Source organism: Capra hircus, chromosome 29 (assembly GCF_001704415.2).
Source record: "Capra hircus breed San Clemente chromosome 29, ASM170441v1, whole genome shotgun sequence".
NCBI lineage: Eukaryota > Metazoa > Chordata > Mammalia > Artiodactyla > Bovidae > Capra > Capra hircus.
Window position 1 is genome coordinate 12,088,491 of NC_030836.1, and position 20,264 is coordinate 12,108,754.

At 43.7% G+C, this 20,264-nt stretch overlaps 1 protein-coding gene and 2 pseudogenes across 1 annotated transcript in view; 2 read left to right on the forward strand and 1 right to left on the reverse strand.

Moving 5' to 3' along the window:
* The window catches only part of RAB30 (RAB30, member RAS oncogene family), a 103,831-nt gene that overhangs the window by 41,659 nt on the left and 41,908 nt on the right, over window positions 1–20,264 (forward strand). The window lies entirely within an intron of this gene.
* LOC108634191 lies at window positions 9,348–9,835 on the forward strand (annotated as a pseudogene).
* Window positions 14,498–15,735, reverse strand: LOC102175365 (annotated as a pseudogene).

Below are 20,264 nucleotides of genomic sequence, written 5' to 3' on the forward strand. Positions count from 1 at the left end.
TTCTGAGGTATACCAGAGCACATGGATTCAACATATACAATTTTTTTTTGAGGGGAATACAATTGAGCCTGTAACAGCCTAATTTAAAAAAGGCATTTTTGAGATGCGGGGGATGTTTTGTTATGGACCAATATCAAGGGAGTATCGTTATTTTTTCTAGGTGCCTTAATAGTAATGTGGTGTTAAAAAATGGGTAGTGTAGAGATGGATTCTGAAGTATACAGAGGTGAGATGATACGATATGGAAACAAGGTTTTAGAATACTTCAAGAAAAAACAGAAAGCAAGAAGATCGATTGAGTAATAGGCCAAAGTATTGATAATTATTGAATCTGGGTGATTGGATGTCAGGGGCTTACTTCTGAGTATGTTTGAAAATTGTATAAAAATAATTTTAAGTATTTGGGTTAACAGAAGCAAAGAGAGTTTAATGGTCGTGGGGCTGTTGGTTATGGCTGTCTTCAACACGCTCACCACTTGGGTTGCGCTTCGCTAGTCTGGTTGGCTTCTACATGTGGTCTTCTCGGGAGTCTCTGTTGCCTGTCTCTACTAGATCCTCTTTCTTGAATACAGCTTGGTGAAGGACATCTACAGGAACTTCTTAAGAAAAGGTTCATTGGAATGTGAATTTCTGAGATCTTAAATACTTGAAAAATATTTAAAAAGTTCTGTTCTCACACTCGATCAATAGTTAGGGTTCTTAGATTTCATTCTAAGTTGGAAATAATTTTCCTTCAGAATTCCTAAGTCATTGCTCCATCATCGTCTTGCTTTCATTGATGCTGTTGAGCATTACTGTACTGACTTCATTGTTCTGTCTTTTTTTCTGTTTTTTTCTTTCTTGGAAATTTCTCTTGTTCAGACATTGAACCCCTGTATTGGTTCTCTGGAACATTGTTACAAATATTCTCCCTCCTTTTTTCCATATTTTTGTCTTTCGATTTTGCTCTCAAGGAGATCTCCTCAACTTTATCTTTCAATCCTTTAGTTGAATTTTTAAAATTTCTGCTATTAAATTGTCAATTTCTGAGAGCTCTTTTTGGTGGTTGTTCTCTATTGTATCCTATTTTTGTTTCATAGGCACAGTTTTATTTCATTTTTTGTGAAAATATTAATGGTATTCTCCACCCCACCTCCCTATCCCCCTCCAAAAGTAGCTGTTTCCTTCAGCTTGTTTTTGTGTGTTTGCTGTGGTCTGTATCTTCATTAGAGGCATTCCCAGTATGTCACTGAAATGTGATCTTTCGCTGTGTTGCTTCTGATTAAGGGCAGGACAGGGGAATTAAAAAAGAGCTCTCAAGACCTTGACATTGTGGTAAATGAAAGAAGCCACTCACAAAGTACTACATGGTGTATGATTTCATTTTAATGAAATGTCCAGAATAAGCAAATTCATAGAGACAGAAAATAGATCAGTAGTTGCCTGGGGCTGGAGAATGGGATGACTGTTAATGGGCATAGCATTTTCTTTGGGGTGATGAAAATATTCTGAAATTGATTGTGGTGATGGTTGTACAACTCTGTGTATATACTAAACACCACTGAATTGTACACTTTAAAAACTGAATTGATCAGGATGGGGGACACATGGGCAACTGTGGCTGATTCATGTCGATGTATGCCAAAAACCACCACATTATTGTAAAGTAATTAGCTTCCAATTAAAATAAATAAATTAATTTAAAAGATGGAATTGAGTTACATCTTAATAAAGCTTAATATTCTAGCTTAATAAACCACCCAGTGATGATGGTTATACTACTAAACACCATTTAATTGTACACTTTTTAAAAGGGTGAACTGAGTTGTGAGTTATATCTTAATAAAACTGTCCCAAAAAAAAAAAAAAAAGCTGTCAGGAAAGCGAATATGGGCTGGAGATCATTAACTCTGAGCCTCCCTGTAGCTTGATCTGGGAGGGCTGTCTCCTGGGAGCCTCTGGAGCAGCGTCTTCTGGTTTTCCTTCCGCTCTCTTCACCTGGAGGAGTCTTTCATCCTCTTGCAGAGTGTGGGCCACCTGACAACATAATGGCAGTGAACAGGAGACAGCGTATGAGAGCCTCTCCTCTGACATTTCACCGTCAGTAGATACAGTGCCCTGACTTTTTCTGTTTGCCTTCAGCCGTGCTGGGTACTCCTGCGCCGGAGACACTCTTGCTTTTTACTATGGAAAATTTCAAAGATTGACAAAAGTGGAGAGAATAGTGCAATAAACCTCCATGTTCCCACTATCCAGGTTCACAAATGATCCCTTCATGAACACTTTCTTTTCATCTATATCCCCCACCCCCTTCCTTAGACTATTTCACAGCAAATACTAGATGTTTCTCTTTCATGCTTTCTAGAGACTATGCTGTGCTGTGCTTAGTTGCTCAGTTGTGTCCGACTCTTTGTGACCCCATGGACGATAGCCTGCCAGGCTCCTCTGTCCATGGGGAGTCTCCAGGCAAGAGTACTGGAGTGGGTGGCCAGGCCCTGCTCCTGGGGATCTTCTCAGCCCAGGGATCAAATGCAGGTCTGCTGCATTGCAGGCGGATTCTTTACCATCTGAGCCATCAGGGAAGTCCTCTGTTCAGTTCAGTTGCTCAGTTGTATCTGACTCTTTGTGACCCCATAGACTACAGCATGCCAGTCTTACCTGTCCACCACCTCCCTGGAGCTTGCTCAAACTCATGTCCATCGGTCAATGATGCTATCCAACCATCTCATCCTCTGTCATCCCCTTCTTCTCCCACTATCAATCTTTCCCAGCATTAGGGTCTTTTCCAGTGGGTCAGCTCTTTGCATCAGGTGGTCAAAGCATTGGAGTTTCAGCTTCAGCATCAGTCCTTCCAGTGAATATTCAGGACTGATTTCCTTTAGGATGGACTGGTTGGCTCTCCTTCCAGTCCAAGGGACTCTCAACAGTCTTCTCCAACACCACAATTCAAAAGCATCAATTCTTTGGCTCTCAGCCTTCTTTATGGTCCAACTCTCACATCCATACATGACTACTGGGAAAAACCATCGTTTTGACTAGATGGACTTTGTTGGCAAAGTAATTTCTCTGCTTTTTAATATGCTGTCTAGGTTGGTCATAGCTTTTCTTCCAAGGAGCAAGTGTCTTTTAATTTCACAGCTGCAGTCTCCATCTGCAATGATTTTAGAGCTCCAAAAAATAAAGTCTCTCACTGTTTTCATTGTTTTCCCATCTATTTGCCATGAAGTGATGGGACCGGATGCCATGATCTTAGTTTTCTGAATGTTGAGCTTTAAGCCAACTTTTTCACTCTCCTCTTTCACTTTCATCAAGAGGCTCTTTAGTTCTTCTTCACTTTCTGCCATAAGGGTGGTGTCATCTGCATATCTGAGGTTATCGATATTTCTCCCAGTAATCTTGATTCCAGCTTGTGCTTCATCCAGCCTGGCAATTCTCATGATGTATTCTGCATATAAGTTAAATAAGCAGAGTGACAATATACAGCCTTGACATACTCCTTTCCCAATTTGGAACCAGTCTGTTGCTTTGTTCAGGTCTAACTGTTGCTTCTTGACCTGCATACAGGTTTCGCAGGAGGCAGGTCAGGTGGTCTGGTATTCCCATCTCTTGAAGGATTTTCCACAGTTTGTTGTGATCCACACAGTCAAAGGCTTTGGCATAGTCAATAAAGCAGAAATAGATGTTTTTCTGGAACTCTCTTGCTTTTTCCATGATCCAGCGGATGTTGGCAATTTGATCTCTGGTTCCTCTGCCTTTTCTAAATCCAGCTTAAATATCTGAAAGTTCATGGTTCACGTACTGTTGAAGCCTAGCTTGGAGAAGTTTGAGCATTACTTTAGTAGCATGTGAGATGAGTGCAATTGTGCAGTAGCTTGAGCATTCTTTGGTATTGCCTTTCTTTGGGGTTGGAATGAAAACTGACCTTTTCCAGTCCTGTGGCCATTGCTGAGTTTTCCAAATTTGCTGGCATATTGAGTGCAGCACTTTCACAGCATCATCTTTTAGGATTTGAAATAGCTCAGCTGGAATTCCATCACCTCCACTAGCTTTGTTCGTAGTGATGCTTCCTAAGGCCCACTTGACTTTGCATTCCAGGATGTCTGGCTCTAGGTGAGTGATCATGCCATCTTGATTATCTGGGTCATGAAGATCTTTTTTGCACAGTTCTTCTGTGTATTTTTGCCACCTCTTCTTAATATCTTCTGCTTCTTTTAGGTCCAGACCATTTCTGCCCTTTATTGTGCCTGTCTTTGCATGAAATGTTCCCTTGGTATCTCTAATTTTCTTGAAGAGAGCTCTAGTCTTTCCCATTCTATTGTTTTCCTCTATTTCTTTGCATTGATCACTGAGGAAGGCCTTATCTCCCCTGCTATTCTTTGGAACTCTGCATTCAAATAGGTACATCTTTCCTTTTCTCCTTTGTCTTTCACTTCTCTTCTTTTCTCAGCTATTTGTAAGGCCTCCTCAGACAGCCATTTTGCCTTTTGCAGTTCTTTTTCTCGGAGAGAAAGAGGAGACAAAGCATCCTGAATTCTGTCAGTAAGGGGGTTGTCTAGGGCTCTAAACTCTTTTCAAACTGCTTTCCCTGTGGTCCTTACTTTAGCATCCTGCTCCCCTGCTCTAGGTCCCCTGGAGGAGGGCATTGTAACCCACTCCAGTATTCTTGCCTGGAGAATTCCATGGACAGAGGAGCCTGACAGGCGTTATCCATGGGGTCACAGAGTCAGACACGACTGAGCGTGTCTGAGTGCTTCTTTTCAGGAGCACCCAGTATGGCTAGTCTTGGGCCCGGTAAGGATTCTGTGGTTTAAGTCAGTCGAATTCGCAGCTTTCCTTGCATCTGATTTAAGATTTCAGATTTCTTAAGTCTGCTAAGTCTGTTACTAGTTAATCATTGTATCCCAAGCTTCCCCAATTTTACATCATCATCTTCTCTCCACGTTCCCTGTCCTAAACTCTGTTTTTGGCTGTGGTAGGTCTTCATTGCCGTGCGCACGCTTTCTCTAGTGGTGGCACGTGGGGGCTTCTCTAGTTGTAGCTTAGTTGCCCCCTAGCGTATGGGATCTTCTTTCCCTGACTAGGTATCAAAACCACATCCCCTGCCATGGAAGGTGGATTCTTAACCACTGGGCCACCAGAGAAGTCCCCTGAGTGATTTTGTTATTAAGGAAAAAGCAGGAGTTGGTGAAAGTAGAGGCGTCTGTTCAGTATGCCAGCCTGTCAGAAAGATCAACTGCTTTTTAATTTTTTTCCCTTTATTATTCATTTATTTATTTTTGCTCTGTCCAACCCTCTTCTACTCAAACTGGAACCCTCTTTTATTTCTTTATAGATGATTGATCTATTTGCCTGGAAAACCTGATTATTTGCCTGGAAAACCCCTTTCCGATCTTCAAGAACTAAGAGGAATATCCTTGTTTTAACATGCCTCTGTTCCAACCTTAAGCCTAGGCAAGGTTATGGAGTCCCTGCATTATGCCTTGCAGGCATTTTTGTCCTCGCCTCTTATTCTGGCATTGTTTGCCTGAGCTCCGAGTGCTGCATTGCTATTTGTTTTCATCTTCCTTGCTGGCCTGGGAAGTAGGGCCTGAGACTAGGAAGTAGATCTCGTTTCCCTCTGTACCCTGAGCAGCGTCTGGTTCCCAGTAAACGTGTGTTAACCCCCAGACTGGGTCTTGGAGCACCGTGCTTCCAGGGTGGGGACAGGAAGTGGACGATGACCCTTTCCTTCTCGCCTCTTACAGGCGTGACAGTTTGCTAAATATTAAGGAGTAGAACATGTTGTCGGCTTGTTGTTATGCAACGTTGCTCCCTTTGCTTTCAAGTCTGGTGTTTTTTAGCCAGTCAGCAGGTCAGAGAGGGTGGGAGGGCCGCTGTAAGGGCGTAAACATCCTACCGAAGAAGGAAGGGACTCACTCACAGATGCTGAGTTTCCCTCCCTTGAGAGAAAGGCTTGTAGTCTCCACACCCCCCACCACGCCCCGCTCCAGCTAAGGAAGGGAGGCAGTTCATCCTGTCTTGACAGCTATTCACTCAGCTTTGCAGGGTCTTCCATTATGTTTTCCTTTGGACGTGATGCCAGGAGGATTTTTTAAATTGATGATTATGTTATTAAAAAAAAAATCTGATGTTAAGATATTATTTCTGAGAGGTCCAATTAAAAATGCAAATATATAACTTTGAAAGGAGTTAACGTGTTGTTTCTTTATATATGAATATATATACATGTTTGGCTGTGCCAGGCCTTAGTTGCGGCACATGGGATCTTCCATCTTCATTGCAACATTCGGGGTCTTTAGTTGTGGTCTGCAAACCCTTAGTTGCAGCTTGAGGGATCTAGTTCCCTGACCAGGGATAGAACCTATGCCCCCTGCCTTGGGAACTCCGAGTCTTAGCTACTGCACCACCAGGGAAGTCCCTGATTTCGTGTTTCTTGAAGTGTGATCCTCAAGAAGCTATAAATATCATCCTGGGGCGGGGGAAGGAAATTAAGAACTAGTGGCCAAACACATGTGGGATGCTAGATTAAACAAAGTTAAATAGGGTCCCTTCAAGACCTGTCAGCATCTCGCTGCTGTGCCTTGTGACTTCGAGAGGGGTGTGTAGTAGCAACGTTTCCTGAATTTATTTTATGTTTCATCTGAGGAGCAAGAGCACTTCAGTAATGTGTTTTGTGGAACGCAAGTAATTCTGGAAACAGCCCCTCAGCTTAAGTTCATCCTTTGAGGTCCCCCGGACGTGCCACTTCATCTAAGCTGCCCCTGGAGATATGTAAACTTTTCTTTCGTGAATTGCCTGACTTTCCTTTGTCTCGTTGTCTCCCTAGCTCTTCTCTACCCACTGTGGTGGTGGTGGTTTAGTCGTCAAGTTATGCCCGACTCTTGTCGTGTTGTGACCCCATGGACTGTAGCCCTCCAGGCTCCTCTGTCTGTAGGATTCTCCAGGCAAGAATACTGGAGTGGGTTGCCATTCCCTTCTCCAGGGGATCTTCCCGACCTAGGAATCGAATCCGGGTCTCCTGCATTGCAGGCAGATTCTTTACCGACTGAGCTACAAGGGAAGCCCTCTCTACCCACTACCTCCTTGTCCGTATTGTATCAGTTTCACTGCATCTGGGACATCCTTGTCTTGCACAGAGGTACTCAGGAGATACTTGCAGTACTGTATTGGTGCCTTAGCTGAGTCAGCCTGAGTTCAAAAGGCACTGGCAGGAGTGGGAGCCCAAGAGAGGTCCAGGGCTTGGGACCCTCACTGCTCAGGGATGGGGATCCGGGAGAGGACTCAGGGAAGACACGGGACCAGTGTAAGAGCCTGGACACAGAGAACAGAAAAAGAGAGCAAAGTCTGGACATGCTGAGAATATAAATCAAATGTACTGAAGGCCAGCTCTGTGTCTGACACCCTGTGGTAGGCTCTGGTTTTTGTTGTTGTCTGTTTCTGTGTGTGTGTGTCTGTTTTTTTTAACATTTCTTTCTTTATTTGGATGTATCAGGTCTTAGTTGCGGCACATGGGCTGTTTGTTGTGTTATGCGTGATCTTTCATTGCGGCACGCAGACTCTTCAGCTGTGGTGTGGGCTTAGTTTCTCCTAGGCAGGAGGGATCTTAGTTCCCTGACCAGGAATCAAACCCATGTCCTCTGCCTTGGAGGGTGGATTCTTAAGCCCTGGATCAACAGGGAAGTCCCCTAACCATTGAATATTTAAACTTAATTCTGACCTTTCAAATAGGTGATATTCTTCCCATTTCCTCAATGAAGAAATGGCATCAGCAAGGTGAAGCAGACATCAGTGTTTGTGCTGAGGATACAGAGATGAATAAAGCCCAGGCCTTTCCCCCAGCGAACCCTTGTTTTACGGAATAGGTGGTCCTGTAAATAAATAAACAGTGGGGTGACTACAGTGATTAAGCTGTGGTCAGGGTCACAAGCGAGAACCCAATGTGTGTATGTGGGGAAGGGATGGGAGTTGACAAATCCAGAAAGGCTTCCAGGAGTGATGCTGGAGCCAGGTGGGCTGAGAGTGTGAGGACAGCAGGGACCGAAAAAGCAAAAGCTTGGGGGTGAGGAATATCCCAAGAAATTCATTACCATTGGAGTATGGTAATGGAGTGAGGTAGGTGAGAAGTGAGGCTGAGGAAGTTGTAGACAGGTTGAAGAGTTTCGGATTTGATTTTTGAAAACCATGGGAAGCCGCTGCGAGGTTTTTAGCAGAAGAACAAGCCCATGTGGATACATAGTGGTAGGTAGTATTATTCCCATTGTCTGTGAGGGAAGCCAGGCTTAGAAAGAGACTTGCCCAAGCTCACTCAGCTTATCAGAGGTGAAGCAGAGCCAGTTTCAACTCAAATCGATCTGGATCTTTCCATGACTAAGCTGCCTCTCAAAGTAACAATGGCCAATCATCACACTGAGTTTCCTACTGAAAAGTACTCTCATTCTGATATTGGAATCAGACAATAGTTTTAAGACTTAATATGATAAAAAAAAAAAAGGTTGTTGTTCTTTTTTTTTTTCCTGCCTTCTTATTTATTTTCAGAGTAAAGAAACACTGGACAAAGTTAGGAGATAAAATATGCTTTATAATAAAACCCATTTTACTTCCAATAAAAGTTCTTATTTTCTAGAAGTTTTAGCTTCTAATACATTTAAAGTTTTAGCTTTAATACATTTAAAGATAGTCTAATGATGGATGAAGATAATGAGAATTTATCAATGTAAAATGACATTCTTTATTCATTTTTCCTTTTTTATTTTATTTTTTAATTTAAACTTTTTATTTTATATTGGAGTATAGCAGATTAATAATGTTGTGATAATTGCAGGTGCACAGCAAAGTGACCCAGTTCAGTTCAGTTGCTCAGTCATGTCTGATTTTTTGTGACCCCATGGACCACAGCACACCAGGCTTCCCTGTCCATCACCAACTCCCAGAGTTTACTCAAACTCATGTACATTGAGCCGGTGGTGCCATCCGACCATCTCATCCTCTGTCGTCCCCTTCTCCTCCTGCCTTCAATCTTTCCTAGCACCAGTCTTTTCTAGTGAGTCAGTTCTTCGCATCAGGTGGCCAAAGTATTGGAGTTTCAGCTTTAGTATCAGTCCTTCAAATGAATATTCAGGACTGATTTCCTTTGGATGGACTGGTTGGATCTCCTTGCTGTCCTAGGGACTCTCAAGAGTCTTCTCCAACACCACAGTTCAAAAGCATCAGTTCTTCAGTGTTTAGTTTTCTGTATCGTCCAACTCTCACATCCATACGTGACTACTGGAAAAACCATCGCTTTGACTAGACGGACCTTTGTTGGCAAAGTAATGTCTCATACATATATATGTATGACTTTTTTTTTGAGCATCAGCCCATCTGTTCTCCTTGGTTGGCCCTTGTAATAAACCTTTTTTCTGATCAAAAAAAAAAGGCTTAATGTGATCAAGAGCTAAAGTTGGGCTGCTCTTTTGGAGTCATGGTGCCGTCGCTATGGAAGGGGCTGGTGGGCATCGGCCTCTTTGCCCTAGCCCACACGGCCTTTTCCGCTGCACAGCATCGTTCTTATATGCGGTTAACAGAAAAGGAAGATGAATCACTGCCAATAGCTATAGTTCTTCAGACACTTCTGGCCTTTACAGTTGCCTGTTATGGTATAGTTCATATTGCAGGGGAGTTTAAAGATAGGGATGCCACTTCAGAACTAAAAAATAAGACATTTGACACACTAAGGAATCACCCATCATTTTATGTATTGAATCATCATGGTTGAGTACTGTTCCGGCCTTCGAATACAACAAATTCTTCAAACCAAGATGCATTGTCCTCTAACACATCATTGAAGTTAGGAAAACTTGAATGACTGCGTTGTTAAGATTTTTACAAATTATAATAATAGGACAGGACACAAAGCTGGAATATTGGAGTTTGGGATACAAAACACTCCCCCATCAGTATTTATATTGATCGCTCAGACCTAATGTAAAAAGTCCATGACCCTTATTTGTACACTGTTAACCAAGTCATTAATGCAGTATAAGTTATCTGTGAAATGAGTCTTTGATCTTTCATAGAGAGAATTCTTTTTTCATTTAAAACAAATTCACATTTTTGTAAAAGTCACTGTTTTGAGCACATTTCTTTGAAAAATGTTGATGGTTTTGTAATTATTTATTTCCTTAGATTTCTTTTGCACTACAGTTTTTAGGATCCTTCTGGAAATAGTGTGACTACTGCATTTTACAGCATGAATGGTAGTAAATGGTCTTAAGTTCTTAACCACAAATGGATTTCTCTAAAGAGACCAAAATGGTGACTTATCAGTTTTTCTTATGCCCCCTAAAAAGTGGCTCTGCTTCAGCAGATACTTGCCAGTTTTTAACTTATCCATGACTTCTCACCCTACCCCACTCCCATATACCTCCTAACATCAGCTGTCTTGTTTCATCACTTCTTCGGAGTTCAGTGTGCAGTGAGCAAGTTTGTGTCAGAAATCCCTTGTCATAACAAATAGATTTAACAAACTCAACTTATGTAAAGCTACCTGTGTTCTCTTCATATATCTGTAAAAAGATGTCCCTAATTGATTATGTAGTGTGAGAATAGTTGAAGATGGGCCAGAAAGACCATCCATGAATTATCCTGCCTGTGTAGAAGAACAGTGATCACTGAAGAAAACTAATTAGTTATTACTAGCCAGTTTAACTTATTCAAAGCCTCTGTTATTTTATTGCATACTAAACTAGTGAATTAGTTGGAGAAGGCAATGTCAACCCACTCCAGTACTCTTGCCTGGAAAATCCCATGGACGGAGGAGCCTGGTAGGCTGCAGTCCGTGGGGTCGCAAAGAGTCAGACATGACTGAGCGACTTCACTTCACTAGTGCTTAGTGCTATAAAGGTTCAGAGAAGGAGGAATCAGGGAGGACATCATGGGGGAGATGGCATCTGTGTTGCCCTGAAGGAAGACGTAAACTAGAACAGATAATGCGAAACCAGGTGAGAGAACGATGGGGCTGAGGGGGTGGAGTTGTGCATCCACGTGGTAGAGCAGGAGTGGGCGTGGGAAACAGATGACAAGAGGCCACTTCCTGGCATAGCCATGGCCACTCCCTTCCAAAGATTGCTATGTAAAGAGGAAAGAAACAACGATCATATAACTTGATTTCCATCTTCACTTTTGCTAAATGTAGATACACAACTGACATTCTTAAAATATTTTTAACTACCTTATTGCAGCCACTAGAGAGTTTATTTCCTGCCCTGTTCCCCCTTACTCTGCACAGTGATATATCTCAATGTCCCCATCCCCTCCTCAAAGCCACTCTGTACATAAAAGGACAACAATGAAGATTCTACTGCTGGTAGGACCGTAGTCAGATGTACACACATAAATGACATTTGAGTGAAAATGCAATCATAGGATTCTGTATGATGAACAGAGCTTGCTTATGTAGAAGGGGGTGTGTGTTTGTGTTAATTCTCCCAAGTTAAGATTCCTTCTAACTGTTCTGATGATATTCAGAGCCTGGAGTTGGAATCTTTTGCAAATGCTACTTTATTATATTACTGTTGATGGTGTGGGGAAACAAGAATGTATATATGAATCAAACAGACTCAGGAAAGTATTCCAGCTCCCTTCCTACCAATTCTTTTACCTTGAGCACATTATGAACTGTCTTAAGACCAAGTCTTATGGATCTTTGATCTTATAATTATGCCACTTCTTTCTGCCATTGTGAAATTACCCATCACTGGATAATTTTCAGTAGCAAATAAATATGCTCTAAGGGGACAACAGAGGATGAAATGGTTGGATGGCATCACTGACCCAATGGACATGAGTTTGAGTAAACTCTGGGAGTCGGTGATGGACAGGGAGGCCTGGCGTGTTGCAGTCCATGGTGTCCCAAAGAGTTGGACACAACTGAGCGACTGAACTGAAGTGAATATTTCTTACCTGAAAACAGCCCCCCCAAAATTAAAAATGTTTTCTAATTTTGTTTCTCAAATGTTACAAGATAAATTCATTAACTTAAAACTCTGTTGATCTTATTCCCCTCTTGAGCTATCTTTTAGTTTCTGCATTCCCTTTCTCAATAAAACTTTAAAATGGTCTCTTGTTTTTGCTTTGACTACCTCCCCTCACTCTAATCTCTTCTCATCATTCCACAGGGACTATTCTTGTCTGTGTCATCCAGTCACCTTCATGTTGCCAAGCTGAAGGCCACTGCTTTGTTTTGGTCTTACTTATTCTCTCAGCAGCATGTGACAAGGCTGATCTCTCTTTGACACTCTGCTTTCCTGGGTCTCTTCATACCTCCCTTGACTCTCTTGACGTCTCCTTCTCTCAGGACTTCCCTGTGGTCCAGGGGCTAGGACTCTGCTCCCAGTACAGGGGCTCTGGGTTCGATCCCTGGTCAGGGAACTAGATCCCACGTGCTGCAATTAACAGTTCCCATGCCTCTACGAAGATCTGAGATCCCATGTGCCACAGCTGAGACCCAGTGCAGCCAAATAAGTAAATATTTTTAAAAACCAAACTCTTAAAAAGAAAATCTCTGTCTGTCTTCAACCTCTAAATAATAATATGCCTCATGTTCTGAAATTGGCCTCTTCTCTATTTATTCACCCTCTGTAGATGTCCTGTTTTAATCTGATGGCTTGCCATAACATCCGTTAGCTAATGACCCTCAAATCTGTAGCTTCATCCTCAGACTTTCTCTGGAACTCTAGATTCCTATCCAGAGAGATGTCTAGGCAATGTTGCAAATTTAATGTGACCGAAAGAGAACTCTGGATGTAGTCTAAACCTGTTCTTTCAGTCTTCCCCACCTCAGTAAGTGGGGAAGTGCTAGTATTCCTTCTAAGTACTCATGCCAAAATATCTAGGCCTTACTTGGATCCCAAAAAACTTGAATTATAGAGAGGCAAGAGTCCTAACCGACCTTTGATCGCCTTTTTCTTTTACAAGCCCACTTCTTCAGGACTTTTGTTGGTTTTGTTTTACTGGGTTGTGAAAAATTTTGGCAAGAACTGAAGAGTAGGAGGCACAGTGAAACAGCAGAGAAAATGAAGGTTTCATTTTATCGAAGAAGCTCACAGTGCTGAGCATCAAGCCAGTGCAGTGGCTCTTCAAGTCAGTTGCTTGAAAATGGAAAGCAGTGTCGTAAACTGGAACACAAGCAAAATAGAAACGTGCCTGCATATGTAAATGTTGCCTCCTAACCTCCTTTACATCGACTTGCTTAGCTTTACAGAACATATAAGATTTGATAGCTTCTTTTAGAGAAAGGAACTGAATGATAAGATGTTCAGTTACAAGGACTGGATCTCCCATTGCCATCCCCTCTACTTTTGATATAAAATCAATTGCCCATTTTTATTAAACACGTCTGAAAAAGAAAAAAAAAAAAACACGTCTGGTTGTTATACTTCAGTAGTGCAAGGGGAAATGAGAGGTTCCTTGATGTTAGCCCTCCAACTTGGGGCTTGATGGGCTGAGGGTTGGAGTGGGGGTAGCAGAACTCACTGATGACTGACTGTCATGAAGTCCAGGTCTGGGAAATGTAACCCCTCGCAAGCCTCTTCAGTCCCCTGCAGGTCTTTGTCTCCTGTGACACCATCCACTTCTTCTGGCCTAGGATCTGAAGACTCAAGTTCCAGAGTCTGGCATGCTGAATATGACTTGGCCAAGACAACACTGCTATGGCTGTCATAATGGTTGAGGAGACTGGAGACCACCCACACTGCCTCCCATTCAGCGCCTGGATCCATGCCATATTTATGTGCCAACCGCATGCCCTGTGCCCCTCAGAGGAGGCACTGCCCCACAGTGATCAGCTCCCTGTCTTTCTGCCCTCTCTTTGCTTATTTCATGCCAACTTACAACAACTCATTGCCAACTTACTTTGAGGCTTTGTTTTCACTTCATGCAGAGCACCCACTGGCCCATTTAGATTGCTTGTGACTCCCAACATCTCCACCACATCCACTGGGAATCTCGATTAGTCTTGGCACAGAAGCCAAACAATGTCCTGATAAGGAAAGGATGTTGACTAAACCATTTGAGGATCAACAAGGTAGACTGGGGCCTACTAAGAGTTCTCCTGAGGCAAAAGCAACCCTGTGTTGCTTCAGACCCAGCAGAGATAGGAAGACACTGAAATCAAGAGGACAGCCCCTCACGATCGTATCTTGTTGCCAAACACTTCCCTTCGCATTCTTCTCTTCAGTACGTCAGCTGGCACACATAGAGTGTTTCTGGCTTTTTCTTTGTCTATGGCAAATTATTATTATTTTTTTGGTTCAACTGATAGTGTATCCTCTTCCCTGCCTCCCCAACGCAGAATAGATAAGAAATCACTGGGAATTTACATCTGATTACCACAGGTTCATTCTCTCATATTACAAGGCTCAAAGTTACAAGGAGAAATAATACGTACTTGCTGTGTTGGTCTTTTGTTAGTATTTTTTTTTAAGTTAAAATTAAGTGTTTACTTTTCTGAGGAAGTAGCCAGAATAATACTCTCTCAAATTCAGAAATGTACTGGCACAAAGTCAAAGTTATTTCTAACCACATGATACTCTTTTGTCTGCCAAGATAGCTTGACAAGCTTAATATCCGAAGGCAGGACTATATGATAATCCCAGCAGTAAGATTTTAGTGGGTTTGTTGAGAAGGAAATACTTGTTGAGATGGCTTTCATCATGCCTTTGGGTTTCTATGTCATTTTTCTTGTCCTTGAAGACTCCTTTGAAGCACTCCTGAGTGATGTTCAGGACCTGAGTGGCTGCTCCCTCCGAAATGGCCGCGTGGTAATAAAAATCCCCTCTGCCGAAGCGAATGTATGCTGCAGACTCCTTCCACCTCTCGCAGGTGAATTTATGGGGATCTGCCTTGTACCACCAGGCCTGTAGCTTTGCTCACCGACTTGCCCAGGGTCTCCACTCCAAACTTGTCGTGGAAGACCTGGTCCAAGTCCATGCAGAAGAGGAAGTCAACCTCATGCCAGATGTGGGCCACGATGTACTCCCCAACGGTCTTCACATGCATCGTGAGGATGTCCGGCCAACTCCTCTCAGGCTTGATCTCAAACACTTTGATGGAGCGCAAGAGGACCCAGGTCTATCAAAAGCATCTTGGAGACATCATCCACCATGATGTAAACTATGACTCTGTGGCCAACCATGAAGTGCTTATTAGTAGATGTTAAGAACTCCTCCAAGTAATGCTCAATGTAACTTCCGACAGCAAAAACTGTCAGGCCGATGGTAATTTTCTGTTTGGCATAATAACCATCCCAGACGTCTCTGTTGTAAGGGCCTTCCCACACTGCAGGCGCCTTCCATTCCGTCATGGTCGCAACCTCGGGGCATCTAAGTGGGTTGAATCAGTCCGAGAGATGAAGTTTTCTTTCGTCTTCCTTTCTCTGTTCCTTTTCTTCTGTGTCTTCGTCTTCCTCGTGGTAACCATTGTTAAGCCATCTCGGAAACCACCAACCCTTCTGAATACTGCTGCCACCAACTTCGGGGGTTTTTGACCGGTTTATCCACAACAGAGAGCCTTCTGGGCTGTGGCTATATTCCCCACAGACAACAATGACAGCTGAGGCAACCAGCATTGACAAACTCACTTTTCCTTTGACATTCATTCTTTTCTCCGCATCTTCTGCTCCTCTCTTCCCAGAGTAAAAGGCAAAAACCACCAAGCTCTATTGAGCTCTGCTCTGCAGAAGGAGGCAGGGCTAGGAGGCAGGGCTGGAAGGCAGGGAAGGTGCGGCACTCCCACTCCGGATGCGGATGCGCAGAAGCCGGGTGCGCTAGGGCTGGTGGGCGCCTCTGCGGCTGCCTTTTCCCGAGCCCCGCGGGGCATGCCGGGCCGTGCTGGGGCGGGGCGGGGCGGGGCGTGCCGTGCCGTGCCGGGGCGGGACTCCAGCAGGCCGGCTGCCGGGTACTCCTCCCAGCCGGGCTGCAGGCAGGGGGCCTTGAGCAGCTGGGTAGCACGTTCCTCACTCTGCCCCGCCCGCGCAAGGCCCTAGGCCTTACTTTTGGTTTCTTTGTTCTTCACCATCATCATCCAGTCCTTCAGCAATTTCAGTCTTCTAGCTCTATCTTCAAAAACATTCCCAAATCTTATCACCTTCCCGCCATCTTCATTCAGTTTCAGTTCAGTTCAGTTGCTCAGTCGTGACTCTGCGACCCCATGAATCGACCCCATGCCAGGCCTCCCTGTCCATCACCAACTCCCGGAGTTTACTCAAACTCATGTGCATTGAGTTGGTGATGGCATCTAGCCATCTCATCCGCTGTCGTCCACTTCTCCTCCTGCCCCCAATCTCTCCCAGCATCAGAGTCTTTTCCAAAGAGTCAGCTCTTCTCATGAGATGGCCAAAGTATTGGAGTTTCCATCTTCATTACTAACACCCTAGTCCAAGCCACATCATCTCTCACCTAGGCTTCCTGCAGTAATCTCCTAACTAGTTGCCCTGCTTCAACCTGTATCTCTGCCACAAGACCCTACAGTACAGGGACCAGAGAAATCTTTGGAAAAGGTTAAGTGGTTTATGTCACATTCCCAACCATCCCTCCCCCTCCAGGTGGCCTCCTGTTGCACTCAGAATGAAATCCTGACTCCTGGCCGTGACTGACTGAGTTGTGTGTGACCTGCCCTGTGGTCTCTTAGCCTTTTCTCCTTGACCATGCACCCAGCCTCATTGTTCTATTTTTGGCTCCTTGAACATGCCAAGTCCATTCTTGCTTTTTACTTATTCCTTCAGCCTAAAATGCTCTTCCAGTTTTTTTTTTTTTTGGCTGCACTGGGTCTTCATTAGGGCATGTGGGCTTAGTTGCCCCATGACATGTAGGATCTTAGGACCCCAACCAGGGACTGAACATGTGTCCCCTGCATTGGAAGGCAAATTCTTAACCACTGGATCACCAGGGAAGTCCCTGTTCTTCCTATCTTCATGTGCTTGACATTTTCTTATTCTAATCTTATTTTAAATAGAGCCAGCCCAGAGAGGCCTTCTCTGACAACTCACTCTAAAATTGCTCTCTGGGGATTTCCTTTGTGGTCCAGTGGTTAAGACTCTGCGATTTCAATGCAGGGGGCACAATTCCAATATCTGGTCGGTGAATGAAGATCCCATATGCCACATGCTGCAGCCAAATAAAATAAAATTGCTGTCTCTATACACTCTGTCCTTTCCTTTTATTTTTGTTCTCTACTGGTAGTTGCCACTATTTGATATTTTTCTTGTTTATCTATGTATATGTTCCTTTCCTCATTCCTTGCTCTCTTTTCTGTTCAGCTAAGATGTATACTCTGTGAGGGGTGTGGAGAATTTTGTCTGCCTGTTCATCACTGTATCCTGGGCTCCTGGGTCAGTGACTTGCCCAGAGAATATGCTCACTAAAAATGTATGGAATGATGAATATGTTTTTCTCATCTATAGAATGCAGAGGGAAATACTTAGTTCTCAGAGTTGTTGAGGACTAACATTATCAAATCTGATGATGCATCTAAAGTGAATGGTTCTGTGTCTAGCATCTTCTGCTTAGTAAATAGAAATGATATTATTTTTAAAGTAGCTGGCTCACTATAGACATTCAGCAAAAATTACATCTGTTCTTGTAGTCTGGGTCCTGTGTAGTATTTTATATTGAAATAGCCTGTACTCTGAACAAGGTAAAAAAAATACTTCCCAATCAGCTTTTTTTTTTTTTCCCTAAAGAAAACATTTAAAACCTGCTGTTCAGTGATTAGTCAACATCAGTTAGTTTAGAACCATTATTAATGTTACTTTTCCTCCCCCTCCTCCAACACACACAGAGACACTGCATTATAATAAGGTTTGGCTTTCCTCTGGGAAATTATCATTTTCTTTCTTCTCTTTGGTTATATGATCTTTGCCAATTAACTCTCCTCAGGATCAAAGTGTTTTGGGGTTTGGTTTCCTCCTCCTGGTATTGAGGTTCTCTGAAAACTAGTCCTAGCTTTTGCATGTTCTGATCAATATTTCTTTTGCATTTATTTAACAACTATTTACTCAGGATCTCCTGAGTGCCAGGCAGTGGGGGTACAGACAGAAATTCTCAGACGCCTCTGTCCTTAACGTCTAGTGGGAGAAGCAGGATCCCTGAACCAGTGAAGATAATGAAGTATCTATGAAGGGAGTCTCATGGCACACGGTGGAAGTGTAAAGGAGAGAGGGGCTAATTCCCACAGGGGAGGGTGGAGGGGTCCAGAGCTGTGTGATTGCTCACCAGCAACAAGGAGAGAATGGCCTCTCCTTGTGAGTGGAGCCGTGGAGGAATGAACCTGCCTCAGGGGCCACTCTCTGGGAGCTTGGTGTGGCTGTGTGATCATCGTGGTGGTGGTGGTGGTAACTCAAAGGTCATGAGAAACGAAGCCAAAGAGATAAGTGGGGACTGGGTTATGGGTGGCTCTGTGTGCCCTGCTAGGGAATTTGAACTTTCCAACAATGACTTAATAAGATTTATAAGTACTTTAAAAAAAAAAATTTTTTTTTTTTTAACTTTTTATTTTGTATTGAGGTAGAGCCAGTTAACAATGTTGTGATAGTTTCGGGCTGACAGTGAAGGGACTCAGACATACACATACACGTATCCATTTCCCCCACAAATTCCCCTCCCTTTGAGGCTGCCACATAGCATTACGCAGAGTTCCATGTATAAGCACCTGAGATTTACTGGGTGCCAGGCTCTCTTCTTTGTGCTTTGTTGTATTAAATCTTTTCATCTGTAAAATAACCCCATGAAGTAGGTGCTGTTATTATCCCTATTTACAAATGAAGAAATGTGGGCACCGAGAGGAAAGGGAACTTGCCCACAGTTGCCCAACTCTTCGGGGCACGGGCAGGACTCAGACTCGGGCAGTTTGGCTCCTGGGTTTACCTCCTTCACCAGGGCCCTGTTCTTCCTCTCACAGTGAGCTTGTGTGGGCAGCCAGGATCTCTGAGGAGTTTGAAGTCTGGGAATGGCATGGTCAGATTAGTTCTTTGGAAATTGATATTGTGGTGGAGTAGTCACATTGCCACATCTTGTCCACAAGTTCGTTTCCAAAAACTCCTAAGGCAAAGAATGCAATGTGACTTTTTACCTTGATGTAGGCAGTTTCTGAATGAGGTTGGCCGTGTTCACAGTGGTATCTTATGTCTTCATCAGCCCAGCCCAGCCCAGCCACTTTCCCCTAGCCTTATGACATAGGACAGAGGCTTTGCTAGACACACATGGAGGAGATGAATAGTCAGTTTGTCTCGAGGGGCCCTGTTGTTTGAAAAGCCCCAAAGTGTCACACTCCTGCAGAAACTGAGCCCGTCCATGAGGAAAGCAGACTCAGTCTCGCCTCCCTGTCTGCAGGGCCCACATTCAACGGGCAGTGGAGCCCAGGCGTTGCTTACATAGCGATCCCTGTTTCTCTTTCCGGAGGGATCCTTGCTGGTGAGGTTGTCACTTCGGTGTCAAGGAGGTCAAATATGCTGGATCAAGCAACCAGTTGGATTGGATCCCTTCAAGCTTTTCCTGATTTGAAAACTTAGTCCATTGTTATATCTATTATCTTTTATTTTTAAAATTTTATTTTTAATTTGAAACATTTTTATTTAGGCTGTGCTGGGTCTTTGCTGTGGCTCATGGGAGCTTCTGTAGTTAGTTGTAGTGTGAGGGGCTTCTCTCTAATAGCAGAACACGGGCTCTCGAGTGCATGGGCTCAATAGTAGTTGTTCACGGGCCTCGTTGTTCAGTAGCTTATGGGATCTTAGTTCCCTGACCAGGGATTGAACCCATGTCCCTTCACTGGAAACTGGATTCTTAACCACTGGGCTACCAGGGAAGCCCCCCATTATCTTTTCCAAATCTGAGAAAGTTCCTTCTAATTTACAACAATGTCAGCTTTAGTAGCACAGCACTCTCCACGCTCCTGGCTTATGGCTATTGATACAGGCCTAAGAAGGCTGAGCGCTGAAGAATTGATGCTTTTGAACCATGGTGCTGGAGAAGACTCTTCAGAGTCCCTTGGACAGCCAGGAGATCCAACCAGTCCATCCTAAAGGAAATCAGTCCTGGGTGTTCACTGGAAGGACTGATGTTGAAGCTCCAATACTTTGGCCATCTGATTCGAAGAGATGACATACTGGAAAAAACCCTGATGCTGCAAAAGACTGAGGGCTGGAGGAAAAGGGGGAGACAGAGGATGAGATGGTTGGGTGGCATCACTGACTTGATGGACGTGAGTTTGAGTGAACTCCGGAAGACAGTGAAGGACAGGGAAGCCTGGTGTGC